The sequence below is a fragment of the Euprymna scolopes genome, chromosome 36 (genome assembly GCF_053919585.1).
Source record: "Euprymna scolopes isolate OS-2025 chromosome 36, ASM5391958v1, whole genome shotgun sequence".
NCBI classification, from domain to species: Eukaryota; Metazoa; Mollusca; class Cephalopoda; order Sepiida; family Sepiolidae; genus Euprymna; species Euprymna scolopes.
This window is the reverse complement of record NC_136517.1, coordinates 43733029-43759635: the sequence shown is the minus strand read 5'-3', so window position 1 is coordinate 43759635 and position 26607 is coordinate 43733029. Positions and strand designations below refer to the sequence as shown.

Genomic DNA, 26607 nt, shown 5'->3' with positions numbered 1-26607 from the left:
GAAAAGATTAAAACGTAAAAACTTGTACCTAAATTTTTTGCTTTAGCGGTAAACAATCAAGAAAAAGTCGATATACAGGGAACCAAATTCGAATAGTTTTATTGTCTATTAAGCAGCAAAATATAATTTCTCTTTTATCAAATAATACTAGACACAAACATAAATCAAGCAATGGATGAAAGAAATTAAAAGAATCTGACTTTTTTTTTTTTTTTTTATTCAAGTTCAAAATGATTTTGCCATTTTGAGTTTTTTGTTAAATCATCCCAACGTATTTTTTATGGATTGTCATTTAGACATTTTTTTTATTGTCTTTTCTTTGATCCTACATTGCCAACTTGGAATTTGGTTACGAGTGAAAACAGTGCTTTTGTTTTAGAAGGATTACTTGGAAACCCGGGTGTGTCATATTGAGTCAGCCAATATAACAAACAATATTGGCGAAAAATACATCTGCAAATGTCTTTAAATCTTAAAGGAACTATAAAAATGGAGTTAGAAGATATTTTCTATTTTCATAATGTTTTTTTTTTTTTTTAATATATTTATTTTAATTGAAAATATTTTACTTTTTTGACCCCCCCCCCACACACTTTTATGTAAAAAAAAAAAAAAAAAAAAGATTCTTCTGGAAAAAAAAGGAAGGGGGTGGTCAGAGAGTAAAGATAAATAAAAATTTATCTTTACTCTCTGACCCCCCCCCCTCTTTTTTTTTTTTTTTTTTTTTTTTCCCAGAAGAATCTATATATTTTTTGCACCTTTTAAATAACACCAATCTGCACCTGATTCCATCTATCATAAACAAGGGAAATAACTTAATATTGTATGAATCAAATTTTTTTTTTTTTTTTTTTTTAGTTGAGCATTCTTGGTGGTCTCTTCTGCTGTTTTATGGCTGGCAAAGATCTTGTTTACATAATTGTAATACCGCAGTTATTTCAAGTGGAATAAATTAAACCATCTGCTTTCTAAATATCTTTAGAAATTTTCTTTGTGCACAGGGTTTGATCAAGATGTAGTGTCTGCACACTTCGTCATAAGTCTGTGTCATTCTTTATCTCTCTACCTAGGATCATATTGTAGTACCTGTGCACTTTACTGTAGGTCAATAGAAAACGTTCTCTTCCTAGGAACATCAAGAAGTCTTGTGCCTGATGTATAGATGACAAAACATTTGTTTATGAAGTACTAACCTTCAAATCGCATGTCAAAATTTGAGCCCCATTGAATTAGTTTACAAATTACAATTAAATAAAACCGATTGTTCCAACAATGAAAATAAATTTGAATTTTGCATGTTGATTAAAACATTGCTTTCTGATGGGGGAGAAAAATAGTATTTGAGCAAAGTAATGATGTGATAAGCTTTGTTCGGACTTTGCTCTGTCAGAAAAAAATGGTTAAGATGTATGTTGACTTTAAGCACGGTTGCACAGACACAAATAATAGTGAATGCTCAAGCAGACCAAATTCGGTAGTTGTTCTGTAAAATATGACCTCCCCCCTTCATCCACCCACCCATGAATTAGTTATGACAATTGAAATTGTATAGGATAACAGAAAAGTTGAAAATCTCAAGTCAGTGTATTCACCATTTAGCATGAACATTTGTCAGTGAAAGAACTATGTTCAAAATGGGTGCTGCATTTGCTCACAGTTGAAAAATAATGCATTGATAATTCATGGTATCGTTTGCAATTGTTCTAATATAACAAAAATGAATTTTTGCAGCAATATGTGACAATGGTACATCATTGACCACCTCACTCTGGAATCAAATTGATAGTCAGCTGAATGGACAGCAGCACATGAAAGCTATCCAAAGCAATGAAAGATGAAAACATTAGAAGACAAGGTTTTGGCTTCTGTATTTTGAGATACCCCAGATGTTGTGTTCACTGCTTACCTAGAGACAGGAAGAACCATTTATAAGAAACTAGCGAGGGGTACCCGGTGTTGCCCGGGTGTTTTTTGGGGTATGTGAAAAAAACCCGAAGCGTTGAGGACGCGCAGTTGGAAAATAGTAAAGTGTTTAAAAAAAAAACAGGTGCGCGTTTTTGATTGACGTTACGGCGATAGGTATTCAGCAGTTATTTTGTGCGGGACAGTTTTGAATAAATGGGTTTGTTTGTTTTTAAAAACCCGCTCCCTCGTCTCAAAATGAAAGCTACAGTCTGATATGACAAAGTCGACATTGAACAAACTGGCTCTGGGCCTGTGATTAGAGTCGAGGTTCGCTTTTTTTATACCGAAAACCGAATGTAACGCGTGCCGATGCGGGGAAATGTGGAATAATTAAGGTTTGAAAGTCAATAAAATCAAATAGAGAGGCGAGCTCCGTGGATAATTCGTAGATATTACAATTTATAGATGATATAAAAAGTTTTAAAAAGTTGTGAAGCGAGCAAGCGCTTCTTTGAAAGAAGCCTTTCGTGGACATCGAGGAAAAGCGAACATACATACATACATACATTTTCGTTTTTATATTTATAGATGAGTTTTGAAAAGGGGGGGGGTCGCTGAATTTTGCCTAAAAGTTGAGTGATGTTTTATCGTATCTGCATGTTATTGTCTCTCTGTACCTTTCCCTATGATCATATTGTAATATATGTCCACTTTGCTTTATATAAGTTAATCTGACTGTATCCCTCAGTTGTGAGGTAATGTCAAAACTTTCAGACAATTTATGAAAACTTTCCCAGAGTTCCATTCTTTTTAGGGCACTGCACACCTCCCTTTTCATCTACCCCTTAAAGGCATTGTTCCCTTGTAGCAATTCAGGTAAATATTTCTTACCCAAGTTATGTATCAGCGATCTGGAATTTTCAGGTTACAAATGGTTAAAGAATTTCTGTATTACCTGGATTGTTTCCCTTTTTTGACCACACGTTGCATAACTTTTTGAACATCTGGCAAACTGGACACCTGGAAAAAAAATGAATGCTTGTTTCTTCGATAAATTCTTTCAACTGTGAATTGGCCTGTGATCTAGTGGTGTTACAAAAAAGAAAAAAAAACACATTAAAATTTGTGTTAATGGCAAAGCAAAAGTGTTGAGGGTGACTCGTGAGGTGGGAGGATCATCATTTGATTCCTTATTCTTTGTTCTCAGAAGAAAAAGCAATGGAAATAATTGAATATAACAAATCATTATTGTTGTTAGGAATTTTTTTTATAGAAATCCATAATGGCTATACAAGGAAGTGTATTTGTCGGAGGGGGATAGCTTATTGCATTCCAATCGACAAATATTAACATTCTTTCTATGTCTGCAGTTTGTAAGTCGGTATCCTTCTTTGCCTTTCTACCTAGGATTATATTGTAGTAGTTATGAACTTTGTTGTAAGTCAATTAGAAACTGTTTCTCTTTCTAAGATCAATAAGTCTTGTGCCTGATGTATAGATGGCGCCACTAATAGTACATTTTTATAAAGTACTAAACTTCAAATTATACATGTCAAAATTTGAGCCCAGCTAGATTATCAGTTTACAAATTACAATTATTTAAGTAAAGCTACTTTTATTATAGATTTTTGAAACAATGAAAAATCTGGATTTTGTGTATTGTTTTCTGGTGGGAAAATTGCACCTTTTTTTTATTTATTTATTTATTTATTTAAGTAGTATTGATGAGTGCAACACACACACACACACACACAGAGGTAAAGAATAAAAATTGACTATGGAATCTGCTTTAAAAAAAAAATAAATAAAAACCAAGAAAACCACTAATTTCTTCATAAAATCTCGACTCTTACTCTTCCTCTCTGTCTGAAAAATCCCTAACACACGATTCCCCACCTAATATAAGCGTACATAGTACTTTTGTTTTAAAAGTAGGTAAAGAATTCTAACTTTTTTCCCGTTCTTCAGTGTGAAACCTTTGAATGTTGTAGGTGTGTATTGTTTGCTTCCACCTCCCAAGATATATCAATAGCTATTTCATATTGATTTCCTACAAAAAAAAAAAAAAAAAATGAATTGTTTTCTTTGTTATAGGATTCATATATATATATATATATATATATATATATATATATATAACTTTACTTGCTAATCGTTTTTCATGAGTGTTTCCAGACGTAAAATCAATTATAGAAATCAACACTTTTTTTTCTTTTAATTAATTTTGTTTTTGAGTATTTAGAGAATACTTTCCATTTAAAGTCAATTCTCTTAACACAACTGGAAGAAAAAAACAAAACAAAAACGCTTTGGTTAGTTGAGGTGGTGGTGCAGTTAAAATTGTTCTGTTCTGTCTAGGATAGAATTAATCCCTACCATTTATCTACCCTTTTTGCAGAGGTTGACAGCACCATAAATGCAATATCAAATTACTTAGTGAAGTAGAAAAAAAAAGAAATTTAAAAAAAATATATAAGACACAGCTGTTCCTTCCAAAAGGTGGAGCTCTTCGCCGTCACTTCTTCCAACCGTCGTTTCACTCTCTGCGCTCTTCACCCTGCTTAAAAAAAGTACCGTTTATATGTTGCCCATTTGTCCACTTATGCAAATTGACTATCAAACAGAGCCATCTAGTTTTCCATTTCTCCAAACAGCCAATTTGCAAAGGGGGACAACTCAAACCACACACCCCCTTGATCTACACGATCATCACATGTCAACCCATCACGTAGTCGCTCGACCAACATGGCGGCCGTCTCTCTCGCTACGATCTCCGCGGAGCTTCTTCGTGAACGTCGCTACTTGGCTCGACGTCACTGTCTTCCTCTGATGACACCACTACCGGCTGCACATCAAGGATGTGTGGAGGGATGCCGTCGATAGATACATTGTTCGGGGACTGGACACTTGTCACAATGCCCCTCCCCCAGCGTGTGGTACAGCGAGCATCAGGCGGTTTGATCCACACTTCCTCTCGCACAGTCGCTCGCTTCTCGCCTTCCTCCGCGGGTACCTGCCGCCACTCGTACTTGAAGACTGCCCTCTGCGGCACTGACTCCACTTTTTGCCCTGACTTTGGAGCCATATTATACCAGAAGACAGCTTCTGGCGGCGAAATCTGGCCCCTTTCAGCTATAGCCTTAATGGTCCTGTGATGCCGCTCCACAATTCCGTTTCCGCCTGGTCTATATGCAGCCCTGAAATAGCGCTGCACTCCCCACTTATCCAACACATTCTCCATGGCAGCTGAGCGAAAGGCAGTTCATTGTCCATTAGCACTTCCGTCACTGAACCCCTCTCCAAAAACACCTCTTCCAAGACCTTTGCAATTTCACCTGCATTTTCCGCCTTGATTTCCCTCCAAATGGCTACTCTTCCTGGTCCACAGTCGACCATTGACAGATACAGCCTCTGTCGATAGTGCGTTACGTCTATCACCAACCTGCTCCAGTTCTCTGCCACCTGAACCTCACCAGCTTCGTGTCTACTCGGCGCAGGGTCGATTGATTGACACCGGCTGCATCTCTCAACCACTGCCCTAACGGCCTCCTTTGTGATTCTGGGGTCCACCTTCCTGGCCAAGAACAAGGTTCTATCCACTCCAAAATGGTGCATGTCATGCAAATCCTTCAGAGTGTCTTCATTCAAACAACATATTGCAACAGCCGCCTCATTTGGCGCCTTTAACCAGGTCTTCCGCACCCTCGTCATCACATCTGCTCTGTTCTTCCCTGAAGGAACGATAGTGACCCTAAGTTGAAGATCAAATGTCCTAATCAGCTCCCTTAACATCATCAATCGACGCTTTACTAGGATCTCGGCAGCGCCTTTCGTCTTCACCCTCCTTTCTCCTGTAGCTTCGGACTGGATCCAAGAGAACAGTGGCTGAGTCGGTCCTCACCTCAACATTCTGTAGCCCCCATTTCAAGGCTAAGTTGATGCCCTTCATAACCGCATCCAGTTCCGCCACATTTATGTGAGCCACGTCGTCCTTCTTCCGCAGCCAAGCAGCATCTTCTGCAGTAACACCACCTATCTCCAAGGTGACCACCACTGCTATACAGCTTGCATTACACCACACAACACCTTCTGCACTGTTGGGTACATGCCAAACACCTCTCACTGGATCCTCCCTCTTCACCTCTTCAATAATCTCTCTCATAATGTCCACAGTCTCTTTATCAATTCCATCCTCCCACTTCGCTCCACTAGCTAGCCTTTTGATATAACTACATGCAGTCCGTAGCCATCCTGCAATAGGGTAATGGCCCACCAGTCTTCTGCATATTGAGAAGAGTTCTCGCCTGCTCAATTTTTCCGACACCTCCGGGATCTCATTTTCCCTCCGGAACACTAACCGTCCTATCTGGTCCTTTCTTAGTTGGAGCCCTAACACAACTCCTCCCTCCAACGATTCCGGGCGATTTGCAATTAGCCCAAAGCTGTTGAGGTGTTTTACTACGTCCTCCGCAGTTGTTACCGTCTCATCCACCAAAATATCATCAATGTAGGAACTGGTGGCTCTTCTGACTGCGTCCTCCTTGCTTAGCATCGTTTTGAGGATCGCTGCCATGATTTTTGGTGCAGAATTCAGGCCAAAACCCAACCTAGTCAGGCAGTACATTCGGCCCTTGTATCTTACCAGCTGGTATTTCCAGAATTCCTGTGAAATGTGGATCTGTAGGTATGCAGATTTTAAATCCACAATCGTCGCAGCCTTCTGAATCTGCCTCCACTCTCGCATGGTCTCTCCGAACACGTCCATCACATCACCTCCCGTGTGACACGCAACGTGTACGTTCAGCTCCCTGAAGTCCAGTACTGGCCGAACTTCTTGTTTTGTGGGCTGAACAACCGCCATTAACGGCAGCACACCTTCCACCTTCTCCGTCCATGGTCTTAAAATCCCCTCTGAGATCCATCGGTTCACCTCCTTCTCAAATTCAACTCTTGTGCCTCCTCGCAACGTATGCTTGTAGCATTCCACTTTGTTGTTCAGTATGGGAGGTTCTCCCTTTCATGCCCACTTGACTGTCCATTTCTCACCATCAAAGTGTGCAGAGAAATCTTGGTCCTCTATCGTGCAACTTTTGTCTAACCCGGCCGTTCCTGTGACACCTTTTTCGAATTGCACACCTGCAGCCCCTTGATGTCCTCCAAATCTCACGGAGTTCCTATATACCGTAACGCCCCCTAGTCGAGCAATTGCGTCCATCCCTAGCACCACATCAACACCCGTGACAATTTTGTTAATAACAATCGCCTGGATTGTTGGTGACATCCCACGTACCATCAACCGAATGATACTTGTGCCATTGCACTTCACCTCTCTGCCGTCAACTGCCGTAATGCTGCTGGTTCCATTGCATGTGTCAACCATGTCTTTGGTGACAATTGTTGAAGTACAGCCCGTGTCGACAAGGGCTTTTGCACTTCGTCCATTTAGGGTCACCTCTACTTGTGGTGACATACCCTGAAGCGCCTTCATCGAATAAGTGGGGTAGCCACCGGCGCAGTGGCTTCCCCCTGTTCGTTTTCCCTGGGAACAGAATCTGCTGATGTGGCCGACTTCCCCACAGCGGTAATACGTGACTTCTGGCTTTGGCTCCCTGCACTCCCTCGTCATATGGGGGCCTTGGCATCGGTAGCATCTGCTAGAGAACCTGGGTCTCTGCCAAAGTCCTCTCTGCTTTTCGTCCTTCACAATTTCCTGCTGCAGTTTGCTTCGTTGAGCGACAGCTACGATTCTCTGCTCACTCTCTTTTTTCCTGGCCAGCACCCTAGCCTGTGTAATCAACTCCGCCACCTCCATAGTATTTACACCAGGCAGTTGCTGCAGAGCTATAGAAATATGGTCCGGGAAGCCACTGATAAAGGCCATCTTAACCATCTGTCGACGGCCTCCTCCATTGAATCCTGCTAGTCCCGTCAACCTCCTGATATTGTTGGCGTAAACATCGACAGGCTCTCCGGTCCACACCATACGGCTTAGTTTGCCATATGCCACAAATGGTCCTTCGGTAAATGCTTCCTTCAACTTTTCCTCAATGGCGTCAACAGACAGTTGATCCTCCTCCCGCATCTCCAGATATAGGGCCAGAGCATCACCATCAAGATACAGCGGTATGAAGCTGGCTACATCCGCGATGTCCCGCAACTTAGCAACAAGTTTAACCTTGGTCAGCCAGGTTATAACATCTCCCTCTCCAGCGAACGTCTTAAGCATTTCACTGCTGATCCTCTTTGCTTCCATAGTTCCTGCCGAAATAGCTTGTAGTGAAGTAGAAAAAAAAAGAAATTTAAAAAAAATATATAAGACACAGCTGTTCCTTCCAAAAGGTGGAGCTCTTCAACGTCCAAAAATAATTCACCGTCACAAAAAGAATTCGCTGTCACTTCTTCCAACCGTCGTTTCACTCTCTGCGCTCTTCACCCTGCTTAAAAAAAAAGTACCGTTTATATGCTGCCCATTTGTCCACTTATGCAAATTGACTATCAACCAGAGCCATCTAGTTTTCCATTTCTCCAAACAGCCAATTTGCGAAGGGGGACAACTCAAACCACACAGAGCCATCTAGTTTTCCATTCTCCAAACAGCCAATTTTTGCAAAGGGGGACAACTCAAACCACAAACTTCTACCCAATCATGGCTGATGGAACAAGAACATGCTATCCCTATGGGTTAAATAAAAGGCTCGGCCAGAAATTCTGAGCTTGACATATTCCCGAGAAAGTACACCTGAGGAAGGTCTGAGGTCACATCGACTGTAACGTTGTGAAAATAACAATCAAGATGAGAACGGTAGTCCGAAGAATCCAAATAATTAATTCACATCTCAAAAATTCAGAAACATAAAACTGATTTTGACTTTTTTTTTTTTAATTATTCAACAAAACACCAAACCACACATTGTTTTTTGTTATTTATTAACTTTTTGATATTCATTGTAGTTAATCTCACAGAAAAGATTAAAAAAAAAAATGACTTGTGTGGAATTTACACTTTAATATTAGCTTCAGAATAATAAACATGTGAGCCATTTTAAATAATATGGTAATAACATTTACAATTGTATTGCTGAAAAAAAAAAAAAAAAGTAAAGCAGTTATGCTTTTTTTTTTTTTTTTTTTTTTTTTTCTCAGCAACATTCCATTCCTTTGAAATAAGTTTTGTTTATTATTACATTAAATGTTTTTTTTTGTTTACTTTTTGACTTGGTGGGAAAAGATTTATATTTTATTCATTTAGTAAGTTAAAAAATAAAAAATAAAAGTTTTTATTTATGCAATCCATTTCATGCTTATCATCCAATAGTTTTCCTAGAATTGCCCACCTGTGGAACTCTGTGCAGTGGGTCTGCTTTTCAGCTGACTACAACATGCTAGTTTTCAAGTCAAATGTAAACAAATTCTTCTTGAGCTGCCCCCCCCCGGCCCCAAATAATCAAATTCTACCCATTTTTCATGACTACCGATCACTACGCTGTTATCTCACTGACCACCTTACATGTATTAACTCTTATTCTCGAGTAGCCTCCAAGCTTTGATAAGTGGTGACTTCCTTATATATATATATATATATATATATATATATATATAATGTTTTTCATATTAGCAGTACTAGTATTCATATTTTACCAATGATATGTCCTTCATCATATTCTGTTTATCATGCGTTTTACATACCGTCATTTGTTGAACGACTTCAAAAGTAACTTATCTCTTGTCAGACCTGTATTTATCCTTCTTTCCCTCAAGCCCATTTTTAACATTTTATCACCTCCCATTTGTTCCTTAGCCTTCCCTTGTAAATTGGACATGCTACCTTAACTGTTATACACCTACTGATCCAATAACTCTCATCCATTCTTTCAACATGGCCATACTATCAAAATCTTATGTTCCCCTATATTACCTAGATTCAATCTTACTCTGAGTTCATCAGAACTTAGCTTGTCTTTAAGGGTGGAACGATAAAATTGTCGCCCTAAAGCAAACAACACAACAGCTTTATTTTAAATGTTATTGAAAAAAAAAATCAATTGGGGTAACTTGATTATGCAGTAGGGCTGACATCTGTTCTATGTAGCTGCTTTCAATCTCAATCCGCCTTGATACGGGTCTGGAACTGGGAGCTTGTCTTTTCCACAAGTGCTGATGGGAGCTCGGCGAATACTTGGTGGATGAAGACGATCAGGCTGGCATTGGTGTTGTAGGAGGTCATGTTAGTGATGTTCTTGACATATGACCAAACGAAGTAGTCCAGCAGGTTCAAGTCGGGGGAGGAGGGGGCCAGTCATAGCACTCCTTCTGAAGCCAAGCCTGAGTTTTTTTGGATTCGTGGGCCGGCGCTGAGTCCTGCTGCCACACCCAGGATCAGCACATTCTTCAGCACATCCAGGCACACTTTGGTGTTGACTTTCAAACCGACTTGAAACCACACCAAAGATCATAACTGTGGCTTGAAACTTCGTGCAACTGTGCCATTAAGCGTTGAATCATCCGGAATTCCATTTTGGGGGTGTTGGCAATGGTCCTGTTGTCATAACTTGGATCAGTAGAGAGCATGAGTTGTACAGCAGTGCACCTTCGATCTCGCTTGTTGAACATTGTGTCACTTTAAAACATGATAGAAGGCTCATATCACTCTTGGGATTTGTATACAACTGGCTATCTAGTAGATGGTCTGCAACAAAAAAGAAAACCGGTTTTCATCAAACAGAAATGGAATAATGTTGTCTTTGTAGGACGACAATTTTATCGTTCCATCCTCTTTTTTTCATTTCTTTTTTCTTTTTTCTTTTTTATCTTATCTTTCTTTCACTTTTCGTTTTCTTTCTTTCACTTTTTTTCTCTTTTCTTTTCTTTTTTCTTTTCTTTTTCTCCTTTTTCTTTTCTTTTTCTCTCTTCTCTTTTCTCTCCTCTCTTCTCTTTTCTCTCCTCTCTTCTCTTTTCTCTCCTCTCTTCTCTTTTCTCTCTTCTTTTTTCTCTCCTCTCTTCTCTTTTCTCTCCTCTCTTCTCTTTTCTCTCCTCTCTTCTCTTTTCTCTCTTCTCTTTTCTCTCTTCTCTTTTCTCTCTTCTCTTTTCTCTCCTCTCTTCTCTTTTCTCTCCTCTCTTCTCTTTTCTCTCCTCTCTTCTCTTTTCTCTCCTCTCTTCTCTTTTCTCTCCTCTCTTCTCTTTTCTCTCCTCTCTTCTCTTTTCTCTCCTCTCTTCTCTTTTCTCTCCTCTCTTCTCTTTTCTCTTCTCTTTTCTCTTCCCTTTTCTCTTCCCTTTTCTCTTCCCTTTTCTCTTCCCTTTTCTCTTCTCTTTTCTCTTCTCTTTTCTCTTCTCTTTTCTCTTCTCTCTTCTCTTTTCTCTTCTCTCTTCTCTCTTCTCTTCTCTTTTCTCTTCTCTCTTCTCTTCTCTTTTCTCTCTTCTCTTCTCTTTTCTCTTTTCTCTTCTCTTTTCTCTTTTCTCTTCTCTTTTCTCTTTTCTCTTCTCTTTTCTCTTTTCTCTTCTCTTTTCTCTTCTCTTTTCTCTTTTCTCTTTTTTCTCTCCTCTCTATCCCCTCTCCTCTCTATCCCCTCTCCTCTCTATCCCTTCTTCTCTCTCTCTTCTCTCTTTTTTTTTCTTTTCTTTCTTTTCTGATGTCATTTCTCTCTATACAACGCATATCATTAACTGGCCATTTTTTACTTCTTACATCAGTTTGTACAATAATCTGACACCAAATAATGCTTCATACCAAATTTGGTGCAATTCTGCTCAGTAATTTGAGCCAATTAGTGACCGATACATTTTTTGATTGAATGCAGAAAGTAAAAAGTTTTTTTTTTTCACAATCCAGTAATCAATGGTTTTAATCATTTTTATTTTTCAATTATTTAAAAGAAAATGTTTTTAAAAAAATCTATATATGCAGAAGAATGTTCATTAATCTATTTGGATTACAATTTTCATCTTGGTTATTTTCACGCCATTTTAGATTGATTTAACATTCAACCGTCTTCAGGTACAGCTTTTCCAACTTTGGAACATATACAGAATTTTAAAGTGATCCACAGTGGTAGATTGTTCTCGTTTTGTTAATCATGGCTTTGTAGAAGTGTTAATTCTTTTAAGTTAGTCTTAGTTATTACCGCTTGTATTAAGGAATGAACCTTCAAACCCCAGAAGATTCACTTAGAATTGATTCTTAATCAATGCCGTTGACCATTTTGGCATGGATTCATGTGAAATAATTGGCAGTCATTTGTTTCATTACCTGCACATACAGACATACCTATCATTTCAATAATTATAGGAGCAAATGGGCTCGTGAAAAAGAAAAAAAACTGCCTAATAAATATGCCCAGTGAACTAAGTGCAAGAGATACAAACAATTGTATAGCGATATAAGGGTGTTTGAACCTGTAGCACACTTTCAATTTAGTCCGCAAAAATTGCTGCTAAGGAGTACAAAATTGAAAATGAAACAGTCATACCTTGGCAGGGTAGGTCAAATAAAACCTCACTCCTGTTACTTTAACACATGAGCAAAATTAAACATTCATAGCTCAGTCGCTTAATTTTTAACCTTTCGTATCTGTCAGTAGCTCGAATGGTAACGCCGTTGAAGAGATAAATTACAACTATAGATGGAGCACGAAATGTTCTGGTTTAAGCCATTTAAAAAAAATATTTTTTAATAAATTTTGAAATCATTACTATATATCAGATAATAATCAATAAAAAATTAGCTCGATAAGAAATCTGGATGAATTAAAATATAATTATGCGTATTTTAAGACTGGGCAATGCCAAGTAGTCTGCTAATAATATATAATTTTAAAATAAATATTTCACAGAAATATATAATTTTAAAATAAATATTTCACAGAAATATATAATTTTAAAATAAATATTTCACAGAAATATATGATTTTAAAATAAATATTTCACAGAAATATGATTTTAAAATAAATATTTCACAGAAATATGATTTTAAAATAAATATTTCACAGAAATATGATTTTCAAATAAATATTTCACAGAAATATATGATTTTAAAATAAATATTTCACAGAAATATATAATTTTAAAATAAATATTTCACAGAAATATATAATTTTAAAATAAATATTTCACAGAAATATATAATTTTAAAATAAATATTTCACAGAAATATATAATTTTAAAATAAATATTTCACAGAAATATATAATTTTAAAATAAATACTTCACAGAAATATAATTTTAAAATAAATATTTCACAGAAATATATGATTTTAAAATAAATATTTCACAGAAATATATAATTTTAAAATAAATATTTCACAGAAATATATAATTTTAAAATAAATATTTCACAGAAATATATAATTTTAAAATAAATATTTCACAGAAATATATAATTTTAAAATAAATATTTCACAGAAATATATAATTTTAAAATAAATATTTCACAGAAATATATAATTTTAAAATAAATATTTCACAGAAATATATAATTTTAAAATAAATATTTCACAGAAATATATAATTTTAAAATAAATATTTCACAGAAATATATAATTTTAAAATAAATATTTCACAGAAATAATTTTAAAATAAATATTTCACAGAAATAATTTTAAAATAAATATTTCACAGAAATAATTTTAAAATAAATATTTCACAGAAATAATTTTAAAATAAATATTTCACAGAAATAATTTTAAAATAAATATTTCACAGAAATAATTTTAAAATAAATATTTCACAGAAATAATTTTTAAATAAATATTTCACAGAAATAATTTTTAAATAAATATTTCACAGAAATAATTTTTAAATAAATATTTCACAGAAATAATTTTTAAATAAATATTTCACAGAAATAATTTTTAAATAAATATTTCACAGAAATAATTTTTAAATAAATATTTCACAGAAATAATTTTTAAATAAATATTTCACAGAAATAATTTTTAAATAAATATTTCACAGAAATAATTTTTAAATAAATATTTCACAGAAATAATTTTTAAATAAATATTTCACAGAAATAATTTTTAAATAAATATTTCACAGAAATAATTTTTAAATAAATATTTCACAGAAATAATTTTTAAATAAATATTTCACAGAAATAATTTTTAAATAAATATTTCACAGAAATAATTTTTAAATAAATATTTCACAGAAATAATTTTCAAATAAATATTTCACAGACGCTAGTGTTTCATACACAATCATCAGTATAGGAAGTGATAATTACCACTGGTTGAGAGATACCAACTCAGTCACAAAGTCACCTTTTACTCCGTAATATACACACATACACACACCAGCTGATTATGTGGGCTCTATATAAAGTTCGTTACTTGAAACATTAATTTGAAAAAATAAACATTTCATTTATAACTTGGTAAGATGAACAGAATTTTTTTTCATATTCAAATTTTTTTTATATAATTTCGTTGCGAATTTATCTTTTAAAATACGACTGTAAAGAAAGGCAAAGAAAGAAATCAATTTGCATCTTCCCTTGCAATTTAAAAATCGCAACTTTTTGAAAATCAAGTTGGGAGAGGGGGGTGATTTCTAAAGAAAGCAATTTTTGTCCAGGAAATAAAACAATATTCTGAAACAGTTATTCATATTAAAAAATGAATTAATTATTGAATTAAGAATAAAAAAATTGTTAATGTCTTTTTTCAAAAACAATATGCAAATTAGTAATTTTATGCCTAATACTGCATATACATAAGCAATATGCAAAATAGGTGGTGTGTTTTGTGTGTAAAGTTGGATTAACTAGAAATGTTTTTGTCATACATGTGAAATTCGCCCAACTTTTGCATATATATATATATATATATATATATATATATTATATAAAATGAACTTTGTGAGTTCATTCCCTATAGACTTAAACGGCTGGGTCGATTTTTATGAAATTTCACACAACGGTACTTTGTGCCTGGCAGTGTTCTTAGATAGGTTTTGCGCCTGAATATCTTTGGTACGTATTGATAATCCAATGAAAGAAGGAATTGACGATTTTGACCAAAGTTAACACCTTACACAACCTAACAATCACAAGTGCATTCGAGAAGTTTTATTACCACACAAGTTGAAAGGCCCAACATAAAATCAACAGTAAGTTCTTTGATATGATGGGCAGGTTCGGAATGAATGCGTCTATTTAGAGCACAATTTCACAATGACACTTGACTTTTTAAACATAAATTCAAGTCATTATCGCCACACAACCATATAAAATCAGCAGTAGGTTCTTTAATATGATAATGGTGCATTCGAAGTGAATGTTTCTGTTTAGAGCACAATCGAAGCATGATACTTAACTTTAGAATTTTAAACTTTAATGCAAGTCATTATATATAAAAATGATTTTATAAAATTAATAGTAGGTTCTTGACAGTGCAATGTAGACTCACAATATATTGTGAATTTAGTCACTGCGAGAGGCAGGTGAAGCTTCTTAAAGGTGCACCGTGACGGATCCCCAAATAGAGCAGGTAATCAATCGATTTGACTGAAAAATTATTTCACTGATTTTGATGACAAAAATATTGGAGTGTGGAAACATTCGTTGATCACCATTCAATTTCGGGCAATGTCGGGTCACCTTGCTAGTATGTGTGTGTGTGTATATATATATATATATATATATATATATACACACACACACACTAGCAAACCTATATAATGTTGCACAGTGTCATAAAAAAACACAAAGCATGAAATTAGTGTGTGTGTAACAGCTTTATATCAAAACTTACCTCTCTTTTGCAGTCTTTCTCATTTGCTCTTTCCTAGCTCTTGTTTGAATGTGTTGAAAGAATATAATTTATTTATCAGAGCTAGCACTTTTAAATGTAATGCTATAATCTTAAATTTCTTGCCTCTTATCAATGCCAGGTAAATATAACATTCTTGATCACGGATAATTCCATTCCCCTCACCTGCTTTAGCAACAATATGGAGAGAAAGTATGTTAATAATGAAAATAACTCCCATTTCAATCTAATACTGTAATTTACATTTTTTGTTCTCGGACATCTCAGAGTAGAACAAAAGATTCTTTAAAATAAAAAATAAAAAAAAGTCGCTCGTTCATTTTTTTTTTTTTTTTTTTTTTTTTTTTTTTTTTTTCAGCCATACAGAATAGTTGTATAAAAAATGAAGCCGATTTCCAGCTAGAACCGAAACAGAATTGCTTATGTGTAGCCAAAATGTTTGTATAAAGTTATGCACCATACACATTCCAGTAATTATAGTAGCAACCGAACTCATAATTTTTTTTTCCAAAACTACCTGGCAAATATACCCGGTAAACCAAGTGCAAGAGAGATAAAAACAGTTGCACGACGAGGAGAATCTTAAAAAGATCTCTGTTGGAATGTATAAGATAAAGGATGAATGTCGGGCATTTTTTCATTTCCATTCACAAAACAAAATAAGTATATATATATATATATATATATATATATATATATATATATACACACACACACACACACATATACACACATATATACACACACACACACACATATACACACATATATATATATATATATATATATATATATATATATATATACTAGCAAAAGTACCCGTCGTTGACTGGGTTAAAAAACAGCCTACAGTAAATGACTCTGATTTATGAAAGTATGATAGATTATGAAAAGGAAGGGTTATAAAGAGATAGCTTCGAATTTGGGGGTATCAAAACCAAAGCAAAATATGATGAAAGTAAAAATAAAATAGATAAACCCCATAATTTATTATACCATACCTGTTCACACTGAAACACTTGTCACAATATTCTGTGGATCTATATTAAAAAACCTTAAACTTTGTGGCATATTTCCATTCTATGGAAGTCAGGCGTGAACGAATACCCCATAATTTTACTATACCATTTTTCTTCAAACTGAAACATAATTATCAAAGTATACTTACACAGATAGATATGAAAAGTCTTTATTAAAGTTTGTGCCTATTTCCATTCTATGGAGGCCAGGTGCGAACGCAGACCCCACAATTTTATATCATCCCTATTAAGTTAAAACATACTTATCAAAGTATTATGTACATCTATATCAAAAACACTTGTAAACGTTTTTTTTTTTTAATTTTTTAAATTTTTAATTTCCATACTTTGTGGACCAGGCGCAAACGCAGACCTCACAATTTTAATGAACCACCGTTCTGCCAGATCAAACATACCCATTCCTGTATCCCGATACATCTTCTATTATTATATGCAATCAGTTTTTTAAAATAGTCCACCATATAGGAACCCATTCGTGACCAGACACACACACAGACATTCAGCTTTATATTATGTATATATATTTATATTATATATATATATATATATATGATGCCCAAATTGAATGTGTATGACACAGGGTTATCCTTATCACCTTGGTATGACAGCAAATGGTTCCTGTTAATTGTTTAGGTTATACAATATCTTTTTTTTATTTTCATTATCTATCTCCTACCTCCCCTCCAAAAACGGGAGCATAAGGATCCATTGAGGCTCCCCAGCTGCTTCTTTTAATCTATAAGCACTTCTGTATTTGTCTAAACTGGTTTTTAACCTTCTCCCCTTCTGCTATGCATGGGGTTGGGGAGAGACTGCTTCTTAATATCACCACCAGATGCTGGTATTTCCTTCATTGGAGATAATTTATAAGTTATCATTTTCTGTCTTCTCTGATTACTTATTTTGTGGCACGTCAATTACTCTTGGATCATTTACTGTCTCGACCAGCAGCCCCTTTTTCTGAGCACGTTCCACTATGTATACTCTGTGCTTGATACTATAAATAATGGATGCAAACTCTCGTGTCAACTTGGAGTTCAAATCATCATGAATCTAAAACAGTTGGGGAAGGGTATGAACCTATGATTTCTCTTTCCAAAATAGCAACTTGTATTCAATAGATTGTATAAAATATTTTCCATAGATATTGTTTTGGTATTTAAGAACAAGGGAATTGATTTTTATGATAAAACTAGAGGAAGAGCCATCTTTGGATTGGTAAATTAATTCCTGAACAATTTTGCACTACTTTTATGTCCCATTATGAACATTAAAATCAAATGCAATTCTGATCTGTTTCCAAATGGGAGATCGAGCCACACAGTAGTACCCCGGGATACGGTGGCCCTGGGATACTTTTTTTTTTTTTTTTTTTTTTTTCAGGTTACGATGTGGAATACAAAATTTACCGGCCCCTGGTTACGGTATTTGCCCCCTGCCTTACGGTGATGTTTATAATGTTAGTTGATTATATACTGTACTGTATTTTGTTACAAATTTTTGATGCCGTATCCTGGGGTTCTATTGTATTATGTCTTCAAAAAAACCTCTTAAGATGCGCTAAAGAATCTAAAATTTAAGGAATATTTATTAATTGATGTTTTATACTTCACAAAAATCAGGAGTAATTTAACTTTTACAAATAGCTTGCATTCCTCTTGCATTAAACTATATGTAAATCACACTACCTACCCATATGTTTCAAAATTAATGTTCTGCAAAAAAAACAAAAAAAAAAAACATTCTTCTACAAAGCAACCAAACCAAACCAAACTCCATGAATAAAATTTTTGAAGATATAAAAAACTTAAAGCATAAAAACTATTTTCAAAATTATTGAATTAGGCATTAAATAACCTTAAAATGGTTGACATGCCATCTAACAAAAACAATTGACCAACACTCATAATGATCAGTTAATAAGTTTAGGAGTGAATGAATAAATATACTACTATAATGTGCAACCTTTAAGGATCAATGTCACATGGCCTACTACACAATTCAGGTCATTACGTTTCCAACGAGCATTCATTTATTAAATTCTCATTAATAGTCGCTGAGATTTGGGACTTATAAAATCGCCAAAAAAAGGTTATGTGGGTGTGTGTGTATATATATATACATATATACACACACACACATTCGTAGCCAAATTGATTATTGAAATGCTCATATCTTTGGTTCTATAGGATGAAACTACATGAATATTTGCAGGCTTTTTGAAGATTATAATACTATTCTAAGATTAAGATTTTTTGACAATTGGTAAAAATGAACCTATATTTTCAAACCAATAAAATATGCCCACATTTGTATAAATATAGTGTCCTGGCAAGCCAGCTTTAGTTTTGCTGCTTTGGGATGAATTTTTTTTTTTTTTTTTTGCTTGGTTCTCTCCCCTATGGCCTTATTGAAAAAATAAAATGAAGCAAGGAAACAAGCAACATAGTGGAGGTGGACGAATAAAAGAGAAAGGAAAGAAGAAAAATACATTTTTTTAAATAAATATTTCAAGTACTAAATACTAAAAAGGTAATCTATTAATAGCTGATATTATTATCTCATAAAAACCCGGATGATTGTAACAACTAATTAAATACCATCCGGGAGATTGAAGGTGTTGGGGGAGGGGGGGGCGTTCTGATGAAAAAAAAAAAAAAAAAATATTTAAGTACTTTTCCTAAGTGCAAACAGGATAAGGGGGCTTAAACCTTTTTTATGAGAAGGGCATGTAGGGATGGTAAAATGATTCAGCAATCCAACTTCCTGGTACAAGCCCACATTTGTAAGCAGAAAAAGTTCAGCTGGCTGGATATAGAGATCCCTCTTGGAAAGATTTAGGGGTCAAAAATTAATAAAAACAAAGAAATAAAAAAGGTTAAGATATATTATTTTATAAGATTAGTTTGTGTGCAAGGAGGGGGTGATTTATCATCAAACCAATACCTTTTAAAGGTTATTTAATGTTGAAATAATGCTTTCATTTTTTTTTTTTTTTTTTTTTTTTCAATATATATTTTAGCAATGAAGATGCTTGACAGACCAAAAAAAAAAAAGAAAAGAAATTGGCATTTTAAACTTTAGCATGCTGGACCAACGAAAATGCTATTTCTATCCCTCAGCTAGTCACTTTTTCTTTACTATTCAGCGAGTCAGCTGTCTCCAAATATTGTCTGAAATGTTTTTAGCCAAAGAGGTAAAAAAAAAAAAAAAAAAAAATTATTTAGTCCATAAGATAAGGCAAATATTGGTTCATTTTTTTTTTAAAATTTCAACCTACTTTCAATCTTTGATTAGCAGACTCCCCGGCGTTGCCAGCATTGCCCTGTTGTAAAATACTGTGAAATATATTTTAATTCATGCAGATTTTGTATTATTATTATAGAGCCAATTCTCTACCGATTGTACCCGATAGATAGTAATGATTTAAAAAGTTAAAAGAAAGAAAAAATAAAAAATGACTTGGCTGCCATCAGCTAGAATCAAAACAAAAACATACAGCTTTCCAGTTTTGTCTGTTCGTGTAAAATCTAAGTCCATACGTATACAAAAGCAGGAAAAAAAGAAGTTTAACCTATAACTGTTAATTAGCACATGAGCAGATAGAAATTGTGATAGTCGATTTACGCCAGGCCAAGGTAAATTTAAAAAAATGTTTTGACCCCCATAGCAGCTACTTTTACCGGCTAAAACAAACAAACAAATCGAAAGTGTTTCATAGGTCCAAATACCTTTATATATCAAGTTCCAAGTCTGAAGACCAAAAATTCAGAAAGCCGTTTGGTAGAGAATATCCACACACATACAGAGACAAGGTCACTTGTGTGTGCATATATATATATATATATATACACACACACGCATATATATATATATATATATATACACACACACACACTCTTTTTTACATGAGCAGTAATATGTTGTTACACATTTCTGAGCATGTTTCGGTCAGCTAGTTACCAGTAACTAGAAACCTCTTCAGACGATACAGCTTATACTAAAGCAAAGTTTGTAATGAAAATATCAGAAATTTCTGCCCACTGTTATGAAAAATAAGATTTGGTTGTATATAAATAAGACTCAGTAGTGGTGCGGATTTGAGTCTGTTTAGATGTAGGAATGAATTGGAAAGGGTGGAGAGGGATTAAAGGTCGAGATAGAGGTAATGGAAGATGAGAAAGAAAAGTATTCCTATGCTTGTTTGATGGCCGCCCTCAATCTTAAGCATACTAGTGTGTATAGGTCCAAACAGTAGGGGAATGTGGATTTGACATATCTATGCCAAAAGGGGTTTCAGATTTGAGATTATTCAGTTATAAAAATGCTTTTAATTTTACTAGAATTTTTTTATGTGGTCAGAAAATGTATGACTGACTTATGTTGCTCTCTTGTATACCCCCCCCCCACCACTATCATTCCTGGGCACATCAGTTAGGAGATAAGGAAGAAAAAGAAAAGAAAAAAGGGAAGGAGGAAGAGCTAAAAGTGAAAGCCGATTCTTGTGGGTGTGTATAAATGCACACACACACACACACACACACACACACGATTCAAGCAAGCAAGGACGCTCGGACGGTTCAGTTTTACAATTAAAATATTTAATTCAATCAACAGGTTTTGTTTTGATTACTAATAGCATAGAGGGAGTCAGAAGAAATAACTTATTTTCAAGCCCTCTTTTAGCAACCTAAATCACCAATTTACTGATTTTATAACGTTTTTTCTATGATTGTATCACAAACACACTTAGAGTTAACTAATATTAATTTTTTGTTTTATTTTACTTCAGTCGAAGTTCTCAGAAGTCAAGGGGCCCACAACTTGGGGCTAATACTTGAACTCTATATGAGATACATAGATATTCGAATGTTCCATTTAAGTTCTTTATCTCTCAAACACTGAGTTAGTAAAGAAATTGAGAACATAATTTTCCTCTCCCCAATTAACCATTTTCATACGTTATAGTATATCTTTCATTTTGGTCTCTTGGTCTTACTGGATTCCAGGACATGAATTTATCTAGTCTGGTGGAGTATCCAGCTTCGGGCTATTACCTGAGGTAACATCACTTGGAGAAGGTGCACCATTCCTCATAAAGGCTAATGTGGCTTAGCCAAAGTGAGATCTTATTTGGGCAGCGAATACTATGTGGTTTTGAATATTTGGTCAGGGTTTGCTTCTATGGAAAAAGTATCCTCATGCCAGGTTATTCTGACAAACCCCTGTACAGACAGACCTTAGACACTCGAGGACAGTTTCTAGTAGGCATTCAAGTTCTCCCCAGAGAATTTACAGAATGTGTCAATCTGTGTTTTCTCTTATGTTTTTTTATGCGATTATAACTAATTTTCACTTTTGCTTTTTTTTTTTAAATTTTTTTTTTATCGCATCTGACAAGTTTTCCAGGCGGCAGACGGTAATACACAATCTTAATTAGATTCAAGCTCATGTAGGGAATTTAACAGCAATTTATTTTTATATATTATTAATCACAGTTGTTTTTGATAATTTTTCTTTTTGGTCTATAGGTACGCCATCGTTCGAGCCCTTATTAACCCTTTTTGTAGTAATTAAAAGGAAAAGGATCAGTATGGGGCCATGCAAACGTTATTAGATTTGCTTCAATGATGAAATGATCTATAAAGGTTTTACAAAAGTATTTTATGAGGTAGACTGCCTTTACCTTTTGTGGGGAGGAATTATGCACCAAGGTTGTGGTGTTGGAAGTTTGGGAAGGAACTGAAGTCTAAGAATGCTAATAATTGAATTCTTTAATCTCCAAAAAATCGAGTCTAAATATTGGAAGACTTTAAAAAAAAACTGTTGGAGTTGGATATTTTGGAGTCCCAGGAGTCTGAGTTGAACTTTATACCTTATGATTCCACGACTCCTGCCATGAAAATAGAGCTAGAGCTCTGAGTTTGATAAGCATAAATATGTACTCAACAGCACATAGTGAGTGACAGTTTTTTTGCCTTTCGTTCATGAGGCAAAAGAAAAAAATGTTCTGATGAGTGGAGAATGAGAACCTGTGAGTCACTGTGTGCTGTTGATCCTATGTCTATGCTCATCAGTTTTTAGGTTCGATTATTTCTGGTGGGCAATCAAATTGGACACAAATGATACAATCAATCTAATCGGTGTAAACATGGAAAAGGTTTTTATGGGAACTTTCAATTTCATGTGTAAGCTGGTTATCAGATTCATCTGTTAACTTATAATCTTGACATGCCCCCCTCCCATCTTTGTTTTTCTTCTCCATTCTCTTTCCAGTCCTTCTTCCTCTTTCTCATCATCCTCCTTTTCTCCATCTTATTTATTATCCCCCTCCTCCACTGTTTCTTCTCTCTCACTCTTTCACTTCTCTTCCCTTCCCTTTTCTCTTCGCCCTCCTCTTTCACACCCCCTTTTTTTATTATTTTATTTCATGCTTTATTATTCTCCTTTATACTCCTCCCCACCTTCCCGTCAGTACTCTCCCAATTTGTCTTTAAGCACTTAAAATGATACCTTGAATTAAGAAATATAACATATGGAACTTGGCTCTCCACCCCATACTTCAAGGAGAAGCCCAATTTTTGTTACTGTTGCCCTTTTTGTTCCTCACTTGACTCCATTGATAACTTTTTAAATTGCTTTGCATCCTCCTCCTGATAAAACGAGAAATAAACAGCAAGAAGAGCCGCTCTCCTCTCATTTTTAATTCCACTGATTTAATAGATTCTGTCATATTTAATGAGCAGGTGTGAACAACACATCACCAATTTAAATATTCGATATTTAATAACCTTCCTACACATGCCACTCTCCCTCTCCTGTTAACATCCAATCAGAAGTAGTATTAATAAATGTAAACTTTAAAATGTTGGAAAAGGTATTTTTCTTCTAGATTAATTAGCGAACAATGAAATAGAATGCTAATCCTCATGGAGCATCAAACGTGTTGCCACTTTTTTTGTGAAAAATACTTGGGATTAAATCCTGCTCGGTTAACTATTCCTATTGAATCCATTTCTCTTAACTATACGCCCATTTGAAAAGATTAAGCTCTCCCTTCCCAAGTTATGGTTAAAATTGCAGCTTGTATTCAATGTGTGTGCTGTATCGGTTATCGCTTATGAAGAGTTAAACTGTCTCATTTGATTTGGAAAGGCTTGAACGAGTGCTGGCCATATTGTACGGCTTTCAATTAGTTACCTGGTAATCCCTGAATACACACTAGCCATAAAGGGAACAGCATCTATTCCTAAAAGAGCCCTCGGATATAAATTTAAATCATAACAGAATCAAGTGTTAGCTCCAGGAGGGAGCCCCTTGATATCTTAAAACTTACTGAAGTTAAATAAAAAAAATAAAAAATAAAAAACAGGGGAATGTTGACAGATGATTTGGCTGCCCCATACCCAGGAGTACAATCTCCCAAGAAAGAAAAATGAAGAAAAAAAGTTCAACTATCAAATACTGTCATTACCTCAAGATTTATGATGATTCACAATATGTATTGCATCATGATAATCCTTCAAAATGAAAACTTGTGGAGACAGAATGTATAAAAGACAGGAAAAACAAATAAACACAGAAAGAATCTTTTTCTTTTTTGTTTTCTTTTCTGTCTTTTCTATTAGTGTTGGGACGGATTAATCAAAATTGGGAATTGAAAAAATTGGGACTTTTTGGTGTATAGGAATCAGAAAAAAAAAATTGTGCTTATTTTCTGATACCAAAGATGATGCTTTTAATTATCTTGTTTTCTTTGATTTTGTTTAAAGAAAAATCTTTCACTGCTCTTAGTAATGATAAAATAATAAATGTTTATTGATTTTTTTAAAAACTACCAGTAAAACTAAAAACCAGAGATCATACCCGACAAGTGTAGTTTTATGTTTGAGAAAATATATGCATACTTAACATGTGTTTTTACGATAATCGCAAATAAATAACTATTAAACATCTAGAGATTTATAAAGAATCGGAATCGGTAATTGTACCAGAATCGGGAGGAGGTATTGGAATCGTCCTATCATTGATACATATCTAAATGATTTTATTCATTTAATAATAATAGAATTTATATAACATCATTTAGTGTTCTAACTGCATATATATGCATGTGTGCAGTTGGAACACCACATAATGTTATATAAATTCTATTTTTATAAAATTAATAAAATTATTTAATTTTTTTCTTAGACTTTAGATGATGTTTGTATTTTTCCGAATAGCCCTTGCTTTTTCTCTTCATTCTGCTAGCATTGACTGTGAGTGGTAACCCATTCGTGATTACAGCAAAATATATGCCCGTTTTTGTTGACAAGTGATGAGTAACATCTGAATCAGATGTGTTTTTGGCGCTTTTTTTTTTCTTTTTTTTTTTTTTTTTTTCTCGCTTTCAATGATGTGACCCATCTCTTCTATTCAAAAACGCACCAACAACATAAGTAGCAAGTTTGTTTCTCACCTCCATATTACTTTCCAATTCAGTGTCTGGAGACGGGAGCAGATAAACAAATCTTTCCTGTCCTCGTTCATAGGAAAAGAAAACCTAGACTGAGACAGTTTATTTATACATTTTCCCAATCAATGCAAAAAAATATTTCCTGGGAGAACTATATTTTCTCCTCACATTTAAAACAGGTGCTGTCTTTATTTTCGTGAGGAATCCAGTAATAAGAAATTTTGAGAGGTTAATTAATTTTTATTTTTTTTTCGTCAAACCTTTGTAGTAACTATTTGATCTGAAGATGCTATCTCTCTGGCATTTACCTTCTCCTTTCTTATTGTATATAAGTTTGAAATAAACATTTTTCATTAGTGTAACATTGTAGGTAACTTAAAATCAAAACATGCAATATCATTGTCGAAATTTAATAATAATAAAAAAAATCCAAGAATCACTAGAAAATGGTGTTTTCGTTTCATTTACATGGATTATTTTGTTGACTTGTGTCTAAAATATTGGGAATGAGACAAATCTATTTAAGTTAAAGAATCAGACTTTAAAACAGTGACTCAGACACTTGACAGCAGTAGCAATTACATTAATAACATATTTATGATGAAGTAGACAAAAAACAAATTAAAATAACTGTATGACTTGCACATTCTTATGCACTATTAATATTTTTTAAATGAAAACTTGCAATGCCATCGTCAAAATGTAATAAAACTCTGGAGCCTTTGCTTGCACGAAATGAAATAAGATTTTTGGAGTCTTATCTTAAAGTCTTCTAGACTATAGGATTTAAATTCTAATAAAATTTTTTTAATAATCAATCGAAATTTTTACAACATGAAACTTGGATTTAAGAATTCACATCTCTTGTGATGCAAAAGGCTTTTTATCTGGAGTCAGATCCACAGCATCATACTAGTTTCTTTTCATTGCAATCAAATCTGTCTGTTTCTAATTTATTTTTGGGTTTTCTTTTTCCACCAGGGTTCCATTGGAGTACTTGGTTGGTAATTCTCTAGTCTGTGGCCAACCTTAGAGTATGTCCAAGGTAGCCTAGACATCATTTGCAGATTGTTGATTAGTACGGATTCTGGCTTAAAACCATCTGAATGATATAAAAAATTTTTGTATTTCTTTTTCGTTTTGAACACTTAAAAAAAATTAACTTTTTTTTTTTTTTTTTTTTTTTTAATTAACTATTTTTTTTTTTCAAATTAGTTTTTTTTTAGTCTCCAGTAGCTGGATTTACTTTTGATTACACAATTTCCTGTTTTTTTTCTGTACAAGTTTTATTCATTCCAGTTATTATAGCATGATATTCATAACATCTCAACATTCAACCAACTTTTTCATAAAAATGTTTTTTTTTTTTTTTACTTAAAGCCAATTCCTTAAACCAATGATCATTTAAAGATTTTCTGTTGTTTGCAATTAAACTAACTTT

The 26607-nt window shown here is 34.1% G+C and overlaps 1 protein-coding gene across 5 annotated transcripts in view; it reads left to right on the top strand.

The window, feature by feature from the left end:
• LOC145260432 (uncharacterized) overlaps positions 1–26607 on the top strand; it is a 544502-nt gene that overhangs the window by 158294 nt on the left and 359601 nt on the right. The window lies entirely within an intron of this gene.